Source organism: Camelus bactrianus, chromosome X (assembly GCF_048773025.1).
Source record: "Camelus bactrianus isolate YW-2024 breed Bactrian camel chromosome X, ASM4877302v1, whole genome shotgun sequence".
NCBI lineage: Eukaryota > Metazoa > Chordata > Mammalia > Artiodactyla > Camelidae > Camelus > Camelus bactrianus.
In genome coordinates this window covers 102859499-102879980 of record NC_133575.1, presented here as the reverse complement: position 1 = coordinate 102879980, position 20482 = coordinate 102859499, and the positions used below count along the sequence as shown (strand labels likewise).

The window sequence follows — 20482 nt, the reverse complement described above, 5'->3', positions numbered from 1 at the left end:
AGCCCCTGATAGAAAAAAGGTCCCCAGCCTTGCACCAAGGGGTATCGCCACTTTAATTCTTCTTCAGAAAAGGAGATGAATAACAGTATGGACAATTAGTTACTGTGAGTGGGAGAAGGAATTTGACTGGAGGCAATTTTCTTTGGAAAGAGATAGGTAAGCGCAAGAGGTTGCAGTAGGTTTACTTGTGAAAAACAGAGGGGATGAAATAACTCGGTGGAAAGTTCAGCGGAGAACAGGAACATCTGGGGCTTATTCATGGTTTTGCAGAAGTTTTTGAAGTTTTTTTATTAGCTGGGTTGACCTCAGATTGAGGAGGAGATTTTTCAACTGTTAAACAGTTTTTTTCTCCGCATTCCTAAAGTCATATTGTGTTCAGCTTGTTAATATCTGCACAGGGGGCCTTGGGCAGGCTCGCCAGAGCGGCATGCTTTCGGGACACATTTCCCCATAGCTGGTATTTCCCTTTCTTGTTGAGGATTTGCATGTGTCCCTTTCATCCATGCATACAGCAGATTCCTCCGCAAATAATTGCATTTGACATCACAGTTGTTGGAGAAGATGCAGGGGAGGGAGAAAATCCCCGTTTCCTCCGCACCGAGACAGCTGGAGAGGGGAGCAGGGTAGACAGGGCAGGACCTAAACGTACCTGGAGTGGAGCAGCAGGTCATTCTGGCTGTGTTAGTCGCAATAATAACTTGCATGTTGGAATATCAATGGCGTCGATTCCAAGATGTCTAGAATCCACAAAGAGGGGGAAAAAAAAAACCCACCACAAATCGATACCTAGCATCGCACTGACTTATTGAGCCTGACGCTGGAAACGTAGGCAAACATGCTTAGTTAGTATCAGTGGAGCACGTTCCAAGGCACTTTCCCCCCAGTGTTTTCTAGAGAAGGATGTTAGGTCATTTATTTGGAGCTTCTGGTGGCCAAGGCAAGATCAGCCTGCAGGGAGACCCCCAACCCAGCTTCTGATAGGCCGATGGGGAGAGGGCATCACCAGATTGCACTCCAGCAGAGGTTCCTCTTATTTGGGACCCTCAGAAAGGCAGACTCTCCAAAAAGGGGTATTTGTGCAGGGTGTGACTGTGTTGAGAAAAGCGAAAAATAATCTGTGCGCTAACACTATGACCAGAAATAACTTTCTGTGTCAGAAATGAACCAGTACTGCCTGAACAGAAGCTCTCATTCTTAATGGTCTGTCTGCAAAATGTTCTGTGGCTAAAACTCTTGGAGGTAAGTCAGTGATTTTTTTTTTCTATTAACTGCCAAGCCTACAAAGGTTTCGTGCAAGCAAAAGAATTTAAACAAATTTCCAAAAGATTGGCATTTAAAAATTTGGGGAGTTATTCCAACACAGATGTTCTGTGTTCTGTATTGGGTTTATGGTCTGTGCCAGGCTCCTTGATTACCAGCTAGAAGACATACAGACAGTTCAATAAATCAACACAGAGTACTTGGGCTCCTATTCTAAATGTTTATTGTTTATTCAGCCCCTGAGTGCCAGGCACTCAGCTAGGCCCTGGGAATCTGGAGAGGCACAAATATGAATCAGACACAGCTCCACCCTCAAAAAGCCGTTGATCTCATAGAGGAGACAGACAGAGACGCAAATAATTACAATACAAGGCAGAACGTGATTGAGATTTGAAGACGGGTCCAAACAAAGTGTTGTGGGAGCACAGATAAAACAAATAGATTCGACTGTGGGAACTGGAGGAGAATCTCTGAAGGAAATGACATAAGATGATTCCTGGAGGATAAATAGAATTTTAAGAGGTGATGACTCAAGGCTAAGAGATAGTACGGGTAAAGCACGGAGCTGTGAAACTGGATGGCGTATCTGGAGAAAGGGGATTAGTGAAGGTACCTGGAGAGAATGGTGAGAGTTGGGGAACTCAGTGGAAGTTTGCCTTGGGTGGTTATAAACCTGAGTTAAGAGCCAGAAAAGCAAAGAAAAGAAGAGAAAAGAAAAGAAAAGGAAAGAAAAAAAAATTCCAAACAGTACCATCCCTATGGAGCCAGGTCCCTTGGGGACAATATTAGAACGCAGCCTCTACTCTTTGAGGGTCCACAATCCAATGAAGAGGCCAGGCATTCATATAGACCTATGGTAGAAAACAGCACACATCGTATGGTACAATATGCCTGGGCACCATGCTGAGGAGTGAAAGCGGGAAAGCACAAGATATATTATTGATGATTTATTGTTTCTGAGGCCAACTTGGAGCCTTGGTGTATCCCCCACCTCCACTTCAAATATCACCTCCTTCCTACACAAACACTGCCACAAACTACGAACAAATTTCATTCATCAACACTGGTGGTTGGGAATAAAGGGGACAGAGGAGAAAAGATTGGCAAGTGAAAGAACAAGCAATTCATTTTGAGGTTGGAGAATGAGAAAATTAACTGATCATAAATTCCAAATGATTGGTTTTTCTCCTGTTTTATCAGGAATAAAGGACCTGTTCACATTTTTAAAGTAGCACCTCATAGTACGGAATGGAATAAGCAAGCAGGCCAGATTCCTTCTTTGCTTCTGGAAAGGTGTGGGAATAGGAAGTTGTCTGACCCACATAGAGACTCCCTAGGGGACAAAAACCCTTCTCATCATGTATGAGCACATATGTATTTGACAACTTCCTGCTATATTGAAAATAGATGCAATTAAACTATTTAGTAATGACTCATTTTCAGAACCAGGTGCTTATACATCCTTATTATTTTGCCTCTAAGAATTTCATAGACTTGAAAGATAATCCTTAGATGAATTAATGTGGCCCCCAGTAGAGTTCCTTTCTGGACACCATTATGCAAGTCCTCCTGGATGGCCTTAGAGAGGAAGCCCTGGGGAGAGTGTAATTTACTAAGGCTCAACTTCCTTGCTCTCCTTTGGATCTGGTTGGCTAAGGCATCTGCTGCCTTTTAGAGCCTCATTCTTCCCAGTACATTTCCACTGCCCTATACTACAAGGACCAGTGCACCTGCCTTGTATTGGAAAGGAAGTAAATGTCAAAGTGAAAACAAAATAAGGACAATTGGCTCATTCCAAGTTTGTGTGGGACTGGAGTACAATTGCTCTTCCCACTGGGTTGGGGGAGAGGCAGCCACTTGGGGAAGGAGTGTTAAATTGTGGCTTGTGTCCAGATCCACTCCAGCTGTCATCCCTTTAAATCACTCCAAATAATACCACGTTCTTATTTAGAAGTGAATTTTCCAGAGAGCCTACCTTGTGAATAGCAAGGGGAGATCTGCTAGTGAGACCATGTAAGTCACCCTCAACCCCCACTCAAAACTGAATTTGATGTAACAGCAAAGGGTCAGGGCTCCAGAAGATTCCATTTTGCATAAGATGTGATGCCAAGGTTGCAGTGGGGGCATCAAAGATCCCGTGGCACTTCTTAAAGGAGTGTTTGCCCTGACCTGTTTGGCCAAAGTTCACATCTGGTAATTGCATCTGTTGACATGGGCTTCCCTTGTTCTTTCAGCTGCATACAATACTGCCTCTCTCGCATCCTGTCTTAGACTCTTATGTAGTGTTGCTATGTGCTATGTGCTATTAAACAGCAATTGCATTTCACCCAGCGGGGAATGCACATGGAAATCCCTTGGGAGAAGTGGTGCAAGAGAAATGTGGGATCGACAGCGTTTTTTTTCTTTTGTGAGCCAGGAAGTGTAAGTGCAAGAAACAGATCCAAACACTGTGCAGACTCACCGTTAATGTGTACAGCAGAGAAAGAAACGGCCATATGCAAGGCCAGATATGCTAAGGGTCAACAAGACCCCTTCGAGATAGGGAAATGAAAACAGTGTTTTTCAAAAGTAATCTTGGGGGGGTGCCCTGTCTAAGTTCAGAATAATATATAAAGAATTTTGGACTTTTCTGAAAAATAGATAGCTTCTATTGGCACGGGTCTCTGCAGTTTACAAAGTGGTTTTTATATATACAAACATGTTTAATTCCCATAAGCCTGTGGGGTAGATACTACTGTTATCCTAATTTTATAGGCTAGGAATGAGGGATTAATGAGGTTCAGGGATCTGCCTGAAGTTTCACTTCTAGCAAGTGGAGGAAGCAGAGGAGATAAGAATCCAGGTCTTCTGACTCCAAATTCTTTCCTCTTTGCAGCATCCCATAGCTTACTGAGCATCTTGGTTGTGGTGTGATGAATGAGTCATGGATGTGACATACCTTCTTAGGTTACATTTTAAACATTGAGTTACTAGAATTTTTGAGGATTCTGGAAATCCCAGGTATTTTTGACACCTGAAGGTTAGGACCACAATTTCAAAATGTTAATTGTTTTAAAAAATAGAAAGCTTTCTAAAATAGACTTCCTTATCTTATCTGATGGCATTGTACCACAAATGGAGATGCTTTCAGTGGTCACTTTGGTGTCAAAGACTCCTTTTGGGTACTTCTGCCTTCGGCTCTATCCCGGAGGCCTCCAGTCCTCACAGAATAACTCAAATAAGGACTGTCTGGCTGGCCCATATTCATTTTCTGATCACTCCTGCATTATTAGATAAATAATGGTATTTTGCATCCATAAAAGGGTGAGTATATGTTGGAAGTGACTAATTCTACAAGTAAGTAGTTCGTTTATTTGATGGGATCTGTCTGTTCCAATATAAATTCATTGCTGTGAAATATTGGCTGTAAGAGGGATGAGTGTGGCATAGGTGAGAGGTAGAGAAGAGCGCTCACACGTGCTATAGAGGAAAGAAGTATGTAGGAACTGAGCAAAGAAACACATTTCCTCGAGGACAACATAATGTAAAACAAATACTGATAAAAGTGAAAGGCATGAGCACGGAAAAGAGATTTCAGAGGAGTAGTAATTGAGAGTTTTACAAAGTGTCAACTTGCACTTCGTGTGGTTAATGTGTTTCCCAGCTAGGATAAGGAAGGAGTCTGGTAAGACATTGCAGGCTTCCTATTGGGTTTTGACTCTAACGGCAGGCATTTTCATCCAAGGTTGAGTTCCTCCCTTGTTGCATTGACTAGTATTTCTCCCATCTTTGCGAAGATATTTTTAATCACTTTATTGAGATATAATTTACATTTCATAAAATTCACCCATTAGAAATGTACATACAGTCTGAAGAATTTTAGTAAATGTATACAATCGTGCGACCATCACCCCAATCCAATTCGGAACATTTCCATCAGCCCAACGAGTTCCTCCATTCCTGTTTGTGGTGACTTTGAATTATACAAGATCTGGTCTTCCGTGTCTACCTTTTTTCACTTAGCATAACGTTTTGAGGTTCATATATGTTGTAGCATGTATCAACATTTTATTGCTGAGTAGTATTTCCGTGTCTGGATATATACCACATTGTGCTTATCCATTCACCAGTTGATGGGCATTTGGATCATTTCCAGATTTGGACTACTATAAATAATGCTGCTATGAACATTCACTTAAAAAGTCTTTGTGTGGACATATGTTTTAATTTCTTTTGGGTAAGTACCAAGGAGGGTCATATGATAAATATACATTTAACTTTTTAAGAAACTGATAAACTGTTTCCTAAAGTCGTCGTACCATTTTCTATTCCCTCAAGCAATGTATAAGGGTTCTAATTTGTCCACATCAGATGCAACACTTGGTATTGTCATTCTTTGAGTACAGACTTTCCGGTGGATAGGTAATAGTATCTCATTGTGGTTTTAATTTGCATTTCCCTACCAAATCATGATAGTAAACATCTTTTTCTGTGTTTTTTGGCCACTTGTATATCTTCTTTGATGAAGTGGATTATCATTTTGCATGGATATTATATAGTTTAAATAAAGGGGGAGAAGTGGAAAGAATGTGACTATGGTGGGAAAGTTTTGTACTCCTCCCTACTACTATTAATTAGCCTATGTTTTCCTTTGTAGTTGTTTTGGGGGGGTTGTTTATATTTGTTTTGTTTTGAATAAATAGAGGATGGAAATGGTCTATAAGTAATTCACTGGTTTAAACAGAATTTCTGAAGACATTGATAATCCTCTAAGTTTGGTGAGACTAGAGTTTCTCTGCTCCAGAGCAGAGATAAAGTTATCTTAAGTTACATTGTGTGACATGTTACGGAATGCTTTCACTTGTCTGATCTCATTGATCCCTCACAGTTGCTCTATGAGGTGCTACAGTCAGCCTTCTGTATCTTCAGGTTCTGCATCCGTGGATACAACCAACCTTAAATCGAAAGTACTCAGAAAAAAAATTCCAGGAAGTGCCAAAAAGCAAAGCTTGAATTTGCTGTGCATGGGCAACTATTTATAAAGCATTTATTTTATATTTACAACTATTTACATTGTATTCAGTATTCTAAGTAATCTATAGATGATTTAAAGTATATAGGAAGATGTGCATAAGTTGTATGCAAATACTACACAATTTTATATAAGGGACTTGAGCACCCAAGGATCTTGGCATCCACATGGGATCCTAGAGCCAATACTCCGTGGATCCAGAAAGATGACTGCACTTTTATTATCTGCTTTTTACAGATGTGACTCTGATTAAGGAAGTGGCTTGTACAAGTATAATCAGTTAGTAAGCTGGTAGAGCTGAGTTTTGACCCCAGGTCTGGCTCCTAATCCTCTACTCTTTCCACTACATCAGGCAGCCAAGCTTTAAGGTCCACTCTGGTTTTGTGTATCAGAATTGTGGCAAAGCCCAGACCAACACCTTCAGGATATCACTTGTGGGAATGGCTGCTGGACAAACTTTCAGGAAGGATTTCCTCCTTTACCTGATTGAATGGTTTTGCCCATTTTCCCTCAGCCCAGATGTCTGGGTCTCTGTATTATGGACAACCTGATTGTAATCTGGAAACAATGAGGACTCAGAACATCTGTTGAGAAGAGGAAATCTAATAGATGAAATGGCATATTCTGATTGGAGATTATTTTGGGAACAAATCAGTTTACATAAAACCAACTAAACAATGTTTAATTAACAAAATCCTAAGTTGTAGGGTCAAAGTATTGTCAAAAAATTAAATGAAGAAATGAGAATACTAATGTCTATATTACTGGGAAAATAATTTTTTAACTTTTATAATATTCAGTGGCCCCTAAGGTTTTAAGAATGTTTTATTATAGGAGTTTGGGTAACAGTTCTGCGTCATTCAAGGAACATTTTTAAACATTTTGTCTGTCTTGACTCATAAATCACTGAAAATGCACCAGAATTTCAGTATTTTTGTATCCATATGAAGACTCCCAAACTGCCTCACATACTCAGATATAGCATTCACACACGTGTACACACACACACACACACACCCCCATCCTTTGCTAGATGATATGCCTTCGTTGGGTTGGAAAATATGGCTATTGTTACTGGAGTATGCAAAAGAAATAGAAAACGCTGTCTCTTCCCCTAAAGAGCTTGTAAGTTGTGAAGCAGTCAGTATTCACACATAGGGAACAACTAGAAAATATACAAATTAGAACTTAAGAAACTGCTAAATCGAGCACAAAAACATAAGAGTTGTAAGAAGGGAAGGATCACTAGAAGCTAAATGCTATGGCCAAAGCAACTAGCACAATACTGGCACCCGATTTATTTATCATCAACTATATGAAACTTAAAAAATTACATAATACAGGTTCATTGTAGAAATTTAGAAATTACAGATAAATGAAAAATAAATTAATCTACTCCTAATCCTATTATCCAGAGATAACCACTGTTTGGACATATACTGTATATTGTGTTGCTTTCAAACTAGTAAATGTTAACTTCTTTTAAAATAAACAGACAAAAACTCCTCTATCCTGAAAAGCAATCGTTATCATTCATTCGCTCTAGCAGTATGTCCCGAAGTGTGTTCCCCAGACTTTAATTGATATGATTTTTTTAAAGCAGCCCTCCAGCAGGCATATGAAAAGATGCTCAAAATCATTAATCATTAGGGAAATGCAAATCAAAACCGCAATGAGATACCATCTTTTGGGATGCTTACTATCAATAAAAACAGAAAATAACAAATGTTGGCAAGAACGTGGAGAAATTGGGACCCTTGTGCACTGTTGGTGGGAATGTAGAATGGTGCAACCACTGTGGAAAACAATACAGTGATTCCTCAAAAAGTTAAAAGCAAAATTACCATATGATACAGCAATTCCATTTCTGGGTATATACCCCAAAGAATTGAAAGCAAAATCTCAAAAAGATATCGGTACACCTATGTTTATAGCACCATTATTACAATAGCCAAGAGGTGGACACCCCAAGTGTCCACCAGTGGATGAACAGATAAACCAAATGTGGTGTGTACATGCAGTGAAATACTATTCAAGCTAGAAGGAAATCCTCTCCCTTGCTACAACATGGATGAACCTTGAAGACATTATGCTGGGTGAAATAAGCCACAAAAGGACAGATTCTGTATGATTATACTTACATGAATTAGAGACAGAAAGTAGAATGGTGGTTGCCAGGGGCTGGGGGGGTGGTGGGAAGTTATTATTTAATGGATACAGAGTTTCAGTTTTGCAAGACGAAAATGATCTGGAGATTGGTTGCACAGCCATGTGAGCATACATTAACACAACTGAACTTATACATTGAAAAATGGTTAAGGTGGTTAATTTTATGTTATGTGTATTTTACCACAATTTAAAATTTTTTCAAAAGCATTCCATATGCTCAAATAAGGAAACAGTAGATTGAACAAAATTAATTTAGTTTGTTTACAGCAAGACGTAGAACCTCTGCTATGCTAATGTGCATTATCCTCTCCAAGAAGAGATGTAACATAGAGAGTTTTCCCAACTTAACTGACCATGGATCTCTTTTTCCAAAGTATTGTGGAACTAGGGAAAGTATATTCAGGAATTCACCTTAGGAAATGTTATTATAAAATGTTGGTGATTTAACCTCTTACCTCTCCAACAGACATTTTATTTCAAGAAGACACATGGGATGATCAATGTTTATCCCAAAGAAATATGTCTAGAGATAGAATGTCAAGCCCCCCAAGTGCTCAAGAAGGAAAAGATTTGGGGGCACAGAGCCCCATAGCACCTCTCAGATCTCTGCTTGTCAACAGCCAACTCTTCTGCCTGCCTGCAAGGTCAGCCTTGCATTTTGGCAATTGAGAGACGAGGCCATGAAATTTAGAAAGTGATTTTTAAGGGGGAACAATCTTTGCTATCTAATTGTAAAGTTTCATGACTTCATTAAGGCATCCAGTCATTCCAGTATAGAGAGCAGGCGCTTCCAAGTAAGAACTTTAATGCAGTGCTGGAAACTTTGGATGACAGGATTCCGGTCAAGGGAAAGATAATTCTCCGGGTTAAATATCTTCATATGTAATTCAAAACGAGAGGTTGCTAGTAGGTTTAAATGTACTATAGTTGAGTTAAAGGAGGATGTCATGGTTAAAAGCCAAGAATTTCCTCTAGGAGCAGGTGAAAAAACAGCTGACATTCCTGATTGTTTTTCTAAGTGTTTAAAATGATTTTTCCAGACCTAAAGCCTGTAAGCATTTTATTAACATTTGATTAGCAATTATTTCTTACTGTGTTGAAGTTGGAGTTAGATCAGATTTCCGTGCATCGCCACCAAAAAAAAAAAAAAAAAAAATCCAAATCCTGAGCCCTCAACACTCAACTCTCTTTCACAAAGAATCATTCCAAAGTAATTTCCCCTTTTCCTCTCCTTAGTGATCTCAAAAAATCATAGACTGTCAGAGCTAGGCAAGACTTAGAACTTATGCAGTTTAACTCCCTCCTTGTATATATGGGGAAACCAAGGCCCAGAGAGTGGTAGAGCTGAGAACACCTGACTGTTCCTTGCAATATACTAGGCTACCCCATTAGAAGATTATCTGTAAGGGCCCAATATAGCTATGACTCCAAGTCACACTTGTTTATAATTTATTAGACAAGCAAATAACAGGGGTTTTTATTTGAACGCCAGAATGCAATTTCTCTTAGGGAATACAATTTGTAGGCTGAGCGTGAAACTTAAAACCTGAAATAAATCAGTGTTCACAGCATGTAAGAATGTACAGTCAACTATAATGTGACATTTTGTTTTATGTGTAAACATATAGCAATTAGGTCAGATATATCCACCGGAATTACTTGGTGGCTTTGATTTGCGCAGATGCCCATAGCAGATTTATTCAGATTCTGAAGGGAATTGTTATTGTGAATTACTAAGTTTTATAGGAACTCTCTATGACACACCCTGTTTGTAAATGATACACAGACTATGTAGCTAAATAAAAACCAGGAAATAGTTGACTTGGGAAAGTTTGGTTGAAATATAAAAGAGATAAAATGTGTGTTGCTAAAAAAAATAAGGGGGATACTTTTTGATAATGATCATATTCACTTGCTAATTAACATATTGGTGTGTTTGTATTTAAGGCCATATGCTATTCACCAGTTGAAAAGCTGTCAGCAATCAACTAATTATTAGGATGACAGTTCTGATGTCAACCAGTGGTTTATTTCATTGTTCTCTTCAGTGATTCTTAGTACATTAGAATAGTCAGAATTGAGACATGCCGGTTTCAATAGTTTCTTGGGAGAAGCCATCGACTACATTAACACCCCCATTGGTTTATGAATGCAAATGTTGAAATAGGTACAGTCTAGTTATTTTAAGATACCTAAACTTTAGCTATACAACAACTTCAAATGGAAAAGTTATAAACAACAGTAACAACAGTGGCCGTAAGGATGGAGTTAAGGATTGTTAAAATGCCTAAACCATCAACCCTCAAAGTCAAACTTAATGGAAGATAAACTTAAGCCATATTCTCCCTCTGTCCTAGACTCCAGGCTCCTGGTGTGATTGGACTGATGTCAAAAAGGTGCAGTTGGCGGGAGGGTATAGCTCAGTGGTAGAGCACATGCTTAGCATGCACGAGGTCCTGGGTTCAATCCCCAGTACCTCTGTTAAAAAAACAAACAAACAATAAACAAACCTAATTACCCCCCCCCAAAAGGTGCAGTGGTGCAAGCAGGAAGCCTAGGCAGCTCTTTCATTAAGAGAATGAATGGCTTGGTAAGCATTGTACTACTACAGCCGTTGCCCACAAGGCACTATGTTAACTCAGAGCCCAGGGAGGCAGCCTCCATTTCCCCATAGAGAGATTGCCCACAGAATCATTTGCTTCTCTTTACATACTTGGAATGTATTTCAAATTTGCCATTTTTCTGCTTTTGTGAAAATAGGCTCCAAAATATTACATGTGGTGTCCTAAGGTACCTGTGGATTAGAACCGATAAGCCTTTGAATAATCCAGTCAGGTTTAGAAGTAGGCCTTTGTTGAATTTGGGCTTATCAGACAGAAAGCCAGCACCATAAAGGAAAGAGGGTAGCCATGTTCAAAAACATCAGATGGCAATATTTCTCTTGTAAGATGAAGCCGGAAATGTGATGGAAATTTCAGAAATATAACAACCACATATGCCAAGTTTCCCACTTGGTATCCAGGGAGTCATTCACACAGCCCTACTACTGTTAACAGTAGGAGTGAATTTACCTCCCCCAGGAAACCATAACCTTCCAATATAGTATTCATGGTTTAGGAATCATTTTGATTTTCTACCTCAAGAATTCAGCCAAATGACAAGTATTTACTAAATGCTTTTTTCCAGTGTTTCTTCATGTGCAGGCCCCTGCTGTATCAGAACAAGCTACACTGCACCTTGATGGCCCTTCTTGCATGACTCACTTTGCACAGTCTGAACGAGAACTGAAAGCCAGTCTGTATCCTGAGACTTTGATGTAATAAGATAATTGACATGCTGTTATTTTAGTTTTTAGGCATGTTGAAATAGAAAAATAAAATAAAGATTTTTCCTTAAAATTATTCCAAGAAAATACCTTTTCACAGGAGGAGACACCAACTCATATCTTTAAAGAGTAGAATTTTTCAATAACCTCTTTAATGCCAACAATAGGAATTATATCTTGGGGTGGTAAAATCTTCCAGTGGTTGGTTCCCTTTTTTCGCTTTTTATTGAGATAAAATACACATATGATAAAATTTACCATATTAAAATATATGATCTACTAGTTATTAGTAAATTGACCAAGTTTTGCAACCATCACCACTATCTGGTTCCAGAACATTTTCATCACCCCAAAAAAGAAACCCCATACCTATTAGCAGTCACTTCCCATTCTCCCCTCCCCTAGCCCCTGGCAACCACTAAACTGTGTTCCATTTCTATGAATTCACCTATTCTGAATTTTTTATATAAATAGCATCATATACTCTGTGGTCCTTTTGACTAGCTTCTTTCACTCAGCATAATGTTTTCAAGGTTCATCCATGTTGCAGTGTGCAGCAATACTTCATTCTTTTTTATGGCTGAATAATATTCCATTGTGCAGATATACCACATTTTGTGTATCCATTGATCCATTGATGGGCATTTGGGTTGTTCCTACCTTTTGACTATTATGAATACTGCTATAAACATTTGTGTACAGGTATCTGTTGGAGTCCTTGACTTCAATTCTTTTGTGTATATACCTAGGAGTGGAATTGCTGGATCATATGATAATTTTATATTTATCATATATAATTATATATATATTATATATATAATTTCATTAAGCTATATGTAATAATTTAACTTATTGAAGAAATACCAAACTGTTTTGACAATAGCTGTACCATTTTACATTCCCACCAACATTGTATGAGGATCCCCCATTTTCCATAGCCTAACACTTGTTATTTTGTGATTATTATTATTATTGCCATCTTAGTGGTTGTGAAGCGATATCTCACTGTGGTTTTGATTTTCATTTCACTAATGACTCATGATGTTGAATATCTTTTCATCGGCCACTTCTATATCTTCTTTAGATGTTTATTCAGATTCTCTTTGCATTTTTAAAATTGGGTTGTCCTTTCATTTTTGACTTACAAGAGTTCTTTCCATATTCTGGATACAAGACCTCTATCAGATATGTGACAAAAAAATGTTTGAAGTCTATGAGTTGTCTTTTCACTTTTTTAATGGCATATTTTGATGCACGTAATTTTCATTTTGATGAAGTTCAGCTTATCTATCTTTTTCCTTTGTCACTCATGCTTTTGCATCAGCCAAGTTCACAAAGATTTACCCCTGTGTCTTTTCCTAAGAGCTTTATAGTTTTAACTCTTCATTTTGGCCTTCAGTCCACTTTGAGTTAATTTTTGTGTGTGGTATGAGATAGGGGTCAAAAATTATTCTTTTGTATGTAGATATTCAGTTTCCTCAGCACTAAATAGTTTACAGTGTTGTTTAAGTCTTTTATTTCCTATTAATATTCTGTCTAGTTGCGCTATCCATGATTAAAAATGGGGTATTGATATATATAAAGTTGTTATTTTTAAATTGCCTATTTTCCTTTCAATTCTGTCAGTTTCTGCTTCATGTCTTTTCAAGCTCTGTTGTTAGGTGCATATACATTTATCATTGTAAATGATTGGTATTGACCCTCAATCTTTTGAAAAGTGCCATTCTTTGTCTATAGTACCAACTTTTGTCTGAAAATATATCTTGTCTGATATTAGTATGGCCACTCTAGTTCTGTTTTAGTTACTGTTTGCATGGTATATTTTTCCATCTTTTTACTTTCAAACTATTCTTGTTGTTGAATGTGAAGTATATTTCCTATAGGCAGCATATAATTAAGATCTGCCCTTAGGACAGCTTAATCCATTTACAGCTGATGTAATTACTGATGTAATAGGATTTACATTGGTCATTTTGCTATTTCTTTTCTATATATCTTATGTATCTTTTTTCCCTCTATTCCTCCATTACTGGCTTCTTTTGCATAAAATGTTTTCTGGTTTATCGTTTAATTCTTTTGCCATTTATTTTATTATGTTTTAAAAATTATTTTATTAGTGGTTGCCCTGTGGATTACAATTAACATCTTGATTTATAACAATCTAGTTTGGATTAATACCAATTTAACATGGCTACTGTATGGCTTTGTTCCCCCTCCCCTTCTTTGTGCTGTTGTTGTTATACAGTTTATATATATCTTTATAAGCCCATCCACATATATTTATAATTATTGCTTTATGTAATTGTCCTTTAAAAGCAATAGGAAAAAATATTTATTAAGCAAAAATACAAAAGTAATAATAATTACCTATGGAGTTACCTTTACTAGTTTTTCTCATTTCTTTCTGTAGCTTTTGGGTTACTGTCTGGCATCCTTTCATTTTGGCTGAAAGGGTTCCCTTTAGCATTTCTCACAACGCATGTCTAACAGTGACAAATTCCTTTAGCTTTGGTGTGTCTGGGAATGTCTTAATTTCTGCTTCATTTTTTGAAGGACAGTTTTGCCCAGTATGGAATTCTTGGTTGATTTTCTTTTTCTTTCAATGTTTTGAATATGTTACCCCACTGCCTCTGGGCTTCTTGGTTTTTGATGAGAAATGGGCTGTTGATCCTGTTGAGTATTACTTACATGTGATGAATTGCTTCTTTCACTGCTTTCATGATTCTCTTTGTCTTTGAGTTTAAACACAGAGCTGTGAGAAATAATAGGTTTGGATAATTATTTAGCATAGAGCTAGAAAGTGGAATTTCACAAATCAATACAGTGAATGAGTGTCCTCCTCTAAAAGCAAGGCAGTATTTCTAAGTGTGAATGCTTGGCCTGTATTGTCTTAATGACAAAAGTGAAGGAACCATTTTCCCAGTTGAGTTGACGGAAAATAAATCTTATTTACTTATGACTATTTCTGGCTGTTGTAACTAGAATAAGACACAGAAGTCAAGCTGGGGTGAGGTAGAGTAGGGACATGCTTTGGGAAGAAGAAAAACTTGATTAGTAGCAACAACAGCCTCCTGAAAACCCCTGTGGCCCCCTCGGTTTATATTACTAACTGAGGCAGTTTATAAATTTATTTTCCATTACTTAAGGTATCTGGAGAAGTGTGAGTACCTAAGTGTGAATTTGTTGGGCACTTTGTCCCTGATGTTGTGGTGGTACATTTATAGTAGAAGGTCTCTGCACTGTTAACTCACAGATGATGATGTTGGATTTCAGTTCAAACTTGTGGAATCGTTACATACAACTTCTCTGATGGTTACACTGTATGTGTTCCTGTTTCTTTCTGGAAACATGAAAACACAAGATGTGGACCAAATGAAATGTCAGGGTAGTCCTTAAATATAGTTGCTATTTAAAGATGTATAAATTATAACCACCCCACCAAATTTAATTTTTGGGACAGCAACGTATTGGAAACTTCAGTTTAGTTGAAAGCCACCGTAACTTAGGAATTCACCATTTGTTTTAACAAAATGGATCAAATGCTTAAATGTGTATAAGTAAAGAGAGTAGGAAACAAAACAGAATTATGTTTAATTGAATGCAAGGATTTCAGTATGATTAAGCCTCTCTTAAGATGTTTCCAACTAGAATTTCTTGGGAATAGACAGGAAGAGATAAATGGGACAAAATAAGGAAGTACCTATACTTTGGCAGGTGGATTTATCCACCTAATCAGGAGTGGACAGGATGAGGCCTTTGTAAGGTTTTATTCCACTACTTTTCAAATCTTCTAGAGAAGAGCTCCTTGTGGACTATATATTTCTTGAGGGCAGGCTCCATGTTCTATTGCCAACTCTTACTCATGCCAACCTGGCAATTGGTTGCCACCTGTTCTCAGGGGCCATGCTGTCCTCTTCCTAGGCTGTGATTTGACCAGGTTTGGCTAAGGATCCAGGAAGAAGCTTATTGCCCCCTGCTTCCTGGACCTAAAGACATTTTGCAACTCTCAAGTCCCTTTGCCTCTCTCTTATCAGACCTGCCCTCAACTGATTCTCTGGTGATATCCCCAAGGATTCGGCAGAAAGCTAGCATCACTTGTAGCACTGGTGTGTTGAAAAGCTCTGCCAACGATTGTCTGGGTGGGCTTGCTGTGCTCATCTGTAAAATGGGATTGGACCATATATTCTCTCAAGTCCTTTCTAACTCACTTACCATTTTAAGTCTATGACCCAATTCCTTTAGTAACATGTTGAATATGGTGCTGGAAACTTCTAGATGCTTAATACATCCAATATCTCCATTTCTCATATTGGCCATCATTCTCTGGGAAGTAGGTTCTCTGCTTTCCAAATATCTCCTTACCTGTTGCATCTAGGAAGGGCATGCAAGTTAATTTCTTCAAAGATTAAAATTACCATGGCTGTATCCAGAAGTATCTTGAACAAACATGGTGTTCAGAATGTGTGCATATTACCTGGTATATCAAAAGAGTTTAAACATTGTGGGGGAGGGAAACAGGTATTTATTTAACAAAATGTTAATTGAATATGACTAAAAGGAGTCTCAGATGATGGTGAAGAAGCCCATGTTAGAACTGGTAAAGACATTCTTACCTACTGAGCTCAGTGAAGAGAAACAAAGAAAAATGAAACTATAAATGTGTGTTGGCTGCAGCCTGTTATAAGCTATGCTTTTCGCCTCCCACACTCATATTGTCCTATGCCTGCCACTCTATCACTACCATCATCACCAAATAGTTTTGTGGGATAGGGCAGGAGTCCAGGTAAGACAGCCAACCAAGCCCTCCAGTCCTAGGAGTAAGCAAAATACGCACACCCCATCCACCAAAGAAGGCCAGCGGAAAAAAAAATTTCACCATAATCTCTAGGACATACACGTCGACAAAAGAGCACAGAATCAAGCTCTGCCCAACACTGAGCACAAGTTAGTTGGACTTGGTTACATGCTGCTCTTCCCACACCTTGTGGTTAAATTCTAATAAGCTTCCTAGGAAAAACAAGGGACCCATCTAAGGAATGGATTCCTAGGCAGAGCCAATAGGAGAAATGCTTGATGAGGTTTGGAACTTAAGAATAAGAAGCAATGATGAGAGAGACCCAGATGGGAATGAAAATGATTGTATCTGTAGTAGACTCCAACTCTACGCTTAACTTCGGGGAAGTGAAATTAATCTAAGATATGCTCCCAGATGGCAAGCATTTAGATATACTAAATTAGTGAGTGTTTTATTTAGAGGATGAAAGGTGAAAGTGAAGTTTAGCCAAACTTCAAATAGAAATTATTTGTAAGTATAGACAATCAACCCAGCAGAAAATTCTGCAACTGGAATTTCTGAAAGTAGAATTGACTAAGCCAAAATTGGGAGAATGATCATCACTATCACTAAGAAGTAGATGTAACATGGCTGTGATTTTCTTAAAAGACCAACTGACTGAGCATGCGATTCCAACAAGGTCGTGAATATATTCAAAGTATTAATGGCCAAGCTTGAGTTACACTGCAGTGTTCAGTGATTTCCTTTAAAACACTTGTTCTAAGCAGTTGCCAAAAAAGTAGGGCTCGAATTCCTTCACTATTGGAGAATAGCAGCAGTTCCATTTCACATTCCTTCATCCACTGTTTGACCACTCCATTCAAGCCGCTCAGGTACGGAAAGGAAAACTACACCTCGATAAGGAAGGACTTAATCATTTAGTAGTTGTAGTATGCAGCTAGGGTTGTCAATGGCTGTCAAAAAATTCCAATGCTCTAATTGTCTTCTGTGACCCAAGCGTTACAAAACCTATACATGGTGGATTTAGAAAGAGCCAGTTGTCCTAGCATCCTCAGTGCTGTATTCATCACATAAAGCACTGTTTTAGGACACATCTCAGTTTTCCATATTTAGAAGAATTACCCAAGTATTTTTTAGTTAATCTTCACTTAAGGAGTAAGGCTAAAAAGTATACAAGGGTATCATTCTTTTGTTTCTTCTATTTCAACCTTTTGAAAGTATGTGATTAGATAAGAATATTAAACGAATATCATTCATGCTTCCTGTTTCCTGTAGCAGCCCATTTTCCCCCTTAGAAGTCTATAACCTAAAACTTGGAAACGGAAAGGTTTGAAGCTCTCTGACCTCCAAGGAAATAATAATTAGAAACTCAGAATCTAGTTTTTCATCAAGTCTCAGCTAATTAATTTGTACCAGATTCACCAGGCCATTTATTACACTTCAGAATAATACAATGCCACCTTAATTATCTGAAACATATTTGAAAATTCATTCATATTTTCCAAATAGTACATTAGAGAAGGAAAACAGTCTTCACTGAAAACCTCTTTCTAAATCCTGATCTAGACCTAGTCTTTAAAGGAAGGAAGCTTTGACAGGAAAACTAGAGACATCTCATTAACCCTTGATGGACCAGATGCCTTCTGGAAGATACCTCACCATCTCCTCCAGCCACTGAGGCTGACGCTTAAAGCCCTGTGCTTGATGACATAGCTGCTGTGGTTGCTACACAGAGGGTATTTTTAGAGGCAAGAATTCTCATTTCCCAAAAGTATAACCACAAAATATCTATTTGGAATGAATCAGATTTATACACTAGGACAGTAGTCAGTGCTCACATTATGTCTGGGCAACCTCAGTTCCCTGAGGGAACATGCAGTATCTTGGCATCCTCTAGCCCTGGGACCCTGACCCTCTGTCAGTGGCCCTCATCTAACTGAGGCAATATTTTTGGAAACCGGGCAGTTCTGTGGGATTTCACAAATGTCTTCGAAATAAGTTTTCCTTCCGCGAAAAGTTATATTTCATCCTTGAGGCTTTTCATGATTTAAAACTGACAAAGGGCCCCTCTCTTCCTCGGTACTACCTACAGAGGCAGCAGCAGCTGTCTCCTAGTCGGCATCATGGCCACCCTCAGACCCCTCGTGAAGCCCAAGATCGTCAAAAAGAGGACCAAGAAGTTCATCCGGCACCAGTCAGACCGATATGTCAAATTAAGCGGTACTGGTTGAACCCAGAGGCATTGACAACAGGGTGCACAGGAGATTCAAGGGCCAGATCTTGGTGCCCAGTATCAGTTATGGGAGCAACAAGAAAACAAAGCACATGCTGCCCAGCGGCTTTCGCAAGTTCCTGGTCCACAGCGTCAAGGAGCTTGAAGTGCTGCTGATGTGCAACAAATCTTACTGTGCTAGATTGCTCAGTGTCTCCTCCAAGAACTGCAAAGCCACTGTGGAGAAAGCAGCCCAGCTGGCCACCAGAGTCACCAATCCCAACACCAGGCTGCACAGTGAAAAAAAACAAATGAATAGCAGCCTGTGTGCACATTGTATCTCTGTTAATAAAATCATGAAACAACAACCACGACAAAAAACTGACATAGGGGCAAAAAGCCACTCATCTTCAACAATGATGGTAGCCAGGGTCAGATGCCTTCAGAGGGAAGTTGGAGTTGGTGGCCTGCAAGGCTATGCTACCTGGCCGATAGGCCTGATCTAGCCAGCTTCTGGAGGCTTGGCCAGCCTTGACTCCAGCCTCATAACCAGGACTATACTTTGTGAGGCTTTCAGACCTTTAAACTGGGATTTATTCTAGTAATGCTGGAGACCCTAAGGAAGGTCATTACAGAGCACAGAATTAACACCAATTAGGCCAACTAATCTAGCAGATAGAGACCTCATCTGGGGAGTGGAAGTGGCTCACCAGGTGGCCTTGAGAACCTCATTCAGCCACTTAGTGCTTTGATTGGCCACATCTCTTTAAATTAGTTGGTTCATTTGCTTAAAAAGATCAATTTTCTGCCTTCCTCTTTGACTTTACCCCAGTTTACCAGAGGAGGAGGCTCCCTTAACTGGAGGGGAATATTGGACCTGCTGGCGGTCAGTACTCAGTCTGTCTGTACCTCCATCTAGCTGTCTAGCCTCAGGGCTACCTGGCAGGAATCAGCTATTACCACCACAGAGCAATAGCAGTGGCATATCCAACCAGGGCTGAAGAGATAGACATTGGGAGAAATCAAAATTCAGTGCATAAATTGCGTATTTATTTTGTTAGCCCATTGGTTCATCCATTCTTTCAGTTTCCAAGCATTTCCTAAGCACGTCCCATATGTCAGGCACTGTGCTGGTCCCAGGGCCCTGCCCTTTTTAATTTACTGCTGGAGTACCGAAGCCCTCCTCCCCGGCCCCGTTCCAAATTCTAACCCCCTTACAGGAGCTACCCTTCAACTCTTTTCAAGCTAAAAATGGGCACGTGGCCTCACATCTCTCTCAGCTCAAATGTTCTTGTTTGTAAAATGAAGCTAATAATACTCACCCTGCTGCTTCACAGGGATCCAGGATGGATCGACCGAGAAAACCATGTATGGGAGTACTTTTAACTATAAAAAATAATGAAATGCTGATAGTCGTGATACAATAACTAAGACTTACCGAGAGCCTATAACGTTCCACAGAATGAGCCCTACCTAGGCCATAACTGCTCTCTGGAACCCAAAATTCATCATTCATCCCCCTCAAAGATTCATACTTAGTAAATAGAGATTTTAATATATAATATAAGTATATTATTGTGTGAGGACTTACTATGTGCCAGATACTAAGCTTAGTGCTTTCCATGGATTACCTCATTTAATGCCCACGATGATGCAGTCTGGCAAATACGTCTAGGTATTCCTGTATCTATTTTATAGATAAGAAAAATA

General features: G+C 39.0%; 1 protein-coding gene and 1 pseudogene across 2 annotated transcripts in view; both read left to right on the top strand.

Annotated features, from left to right (window-relative positions):
* Positions 1-20482, top strand: part of GPC3 (glypican 3) — a 371167-nt gene that overhangs the window by 291551 nt on the left and 59134 nt on the right. The window lies entirely within an intron of this gene.
* LOC141576310 (large ribosomal subunit protein eL32-like) overlaps positions 1-20482 on the top strand; it is a 33549-nt pseudogene extending 13067 nt beyond the window's left edge.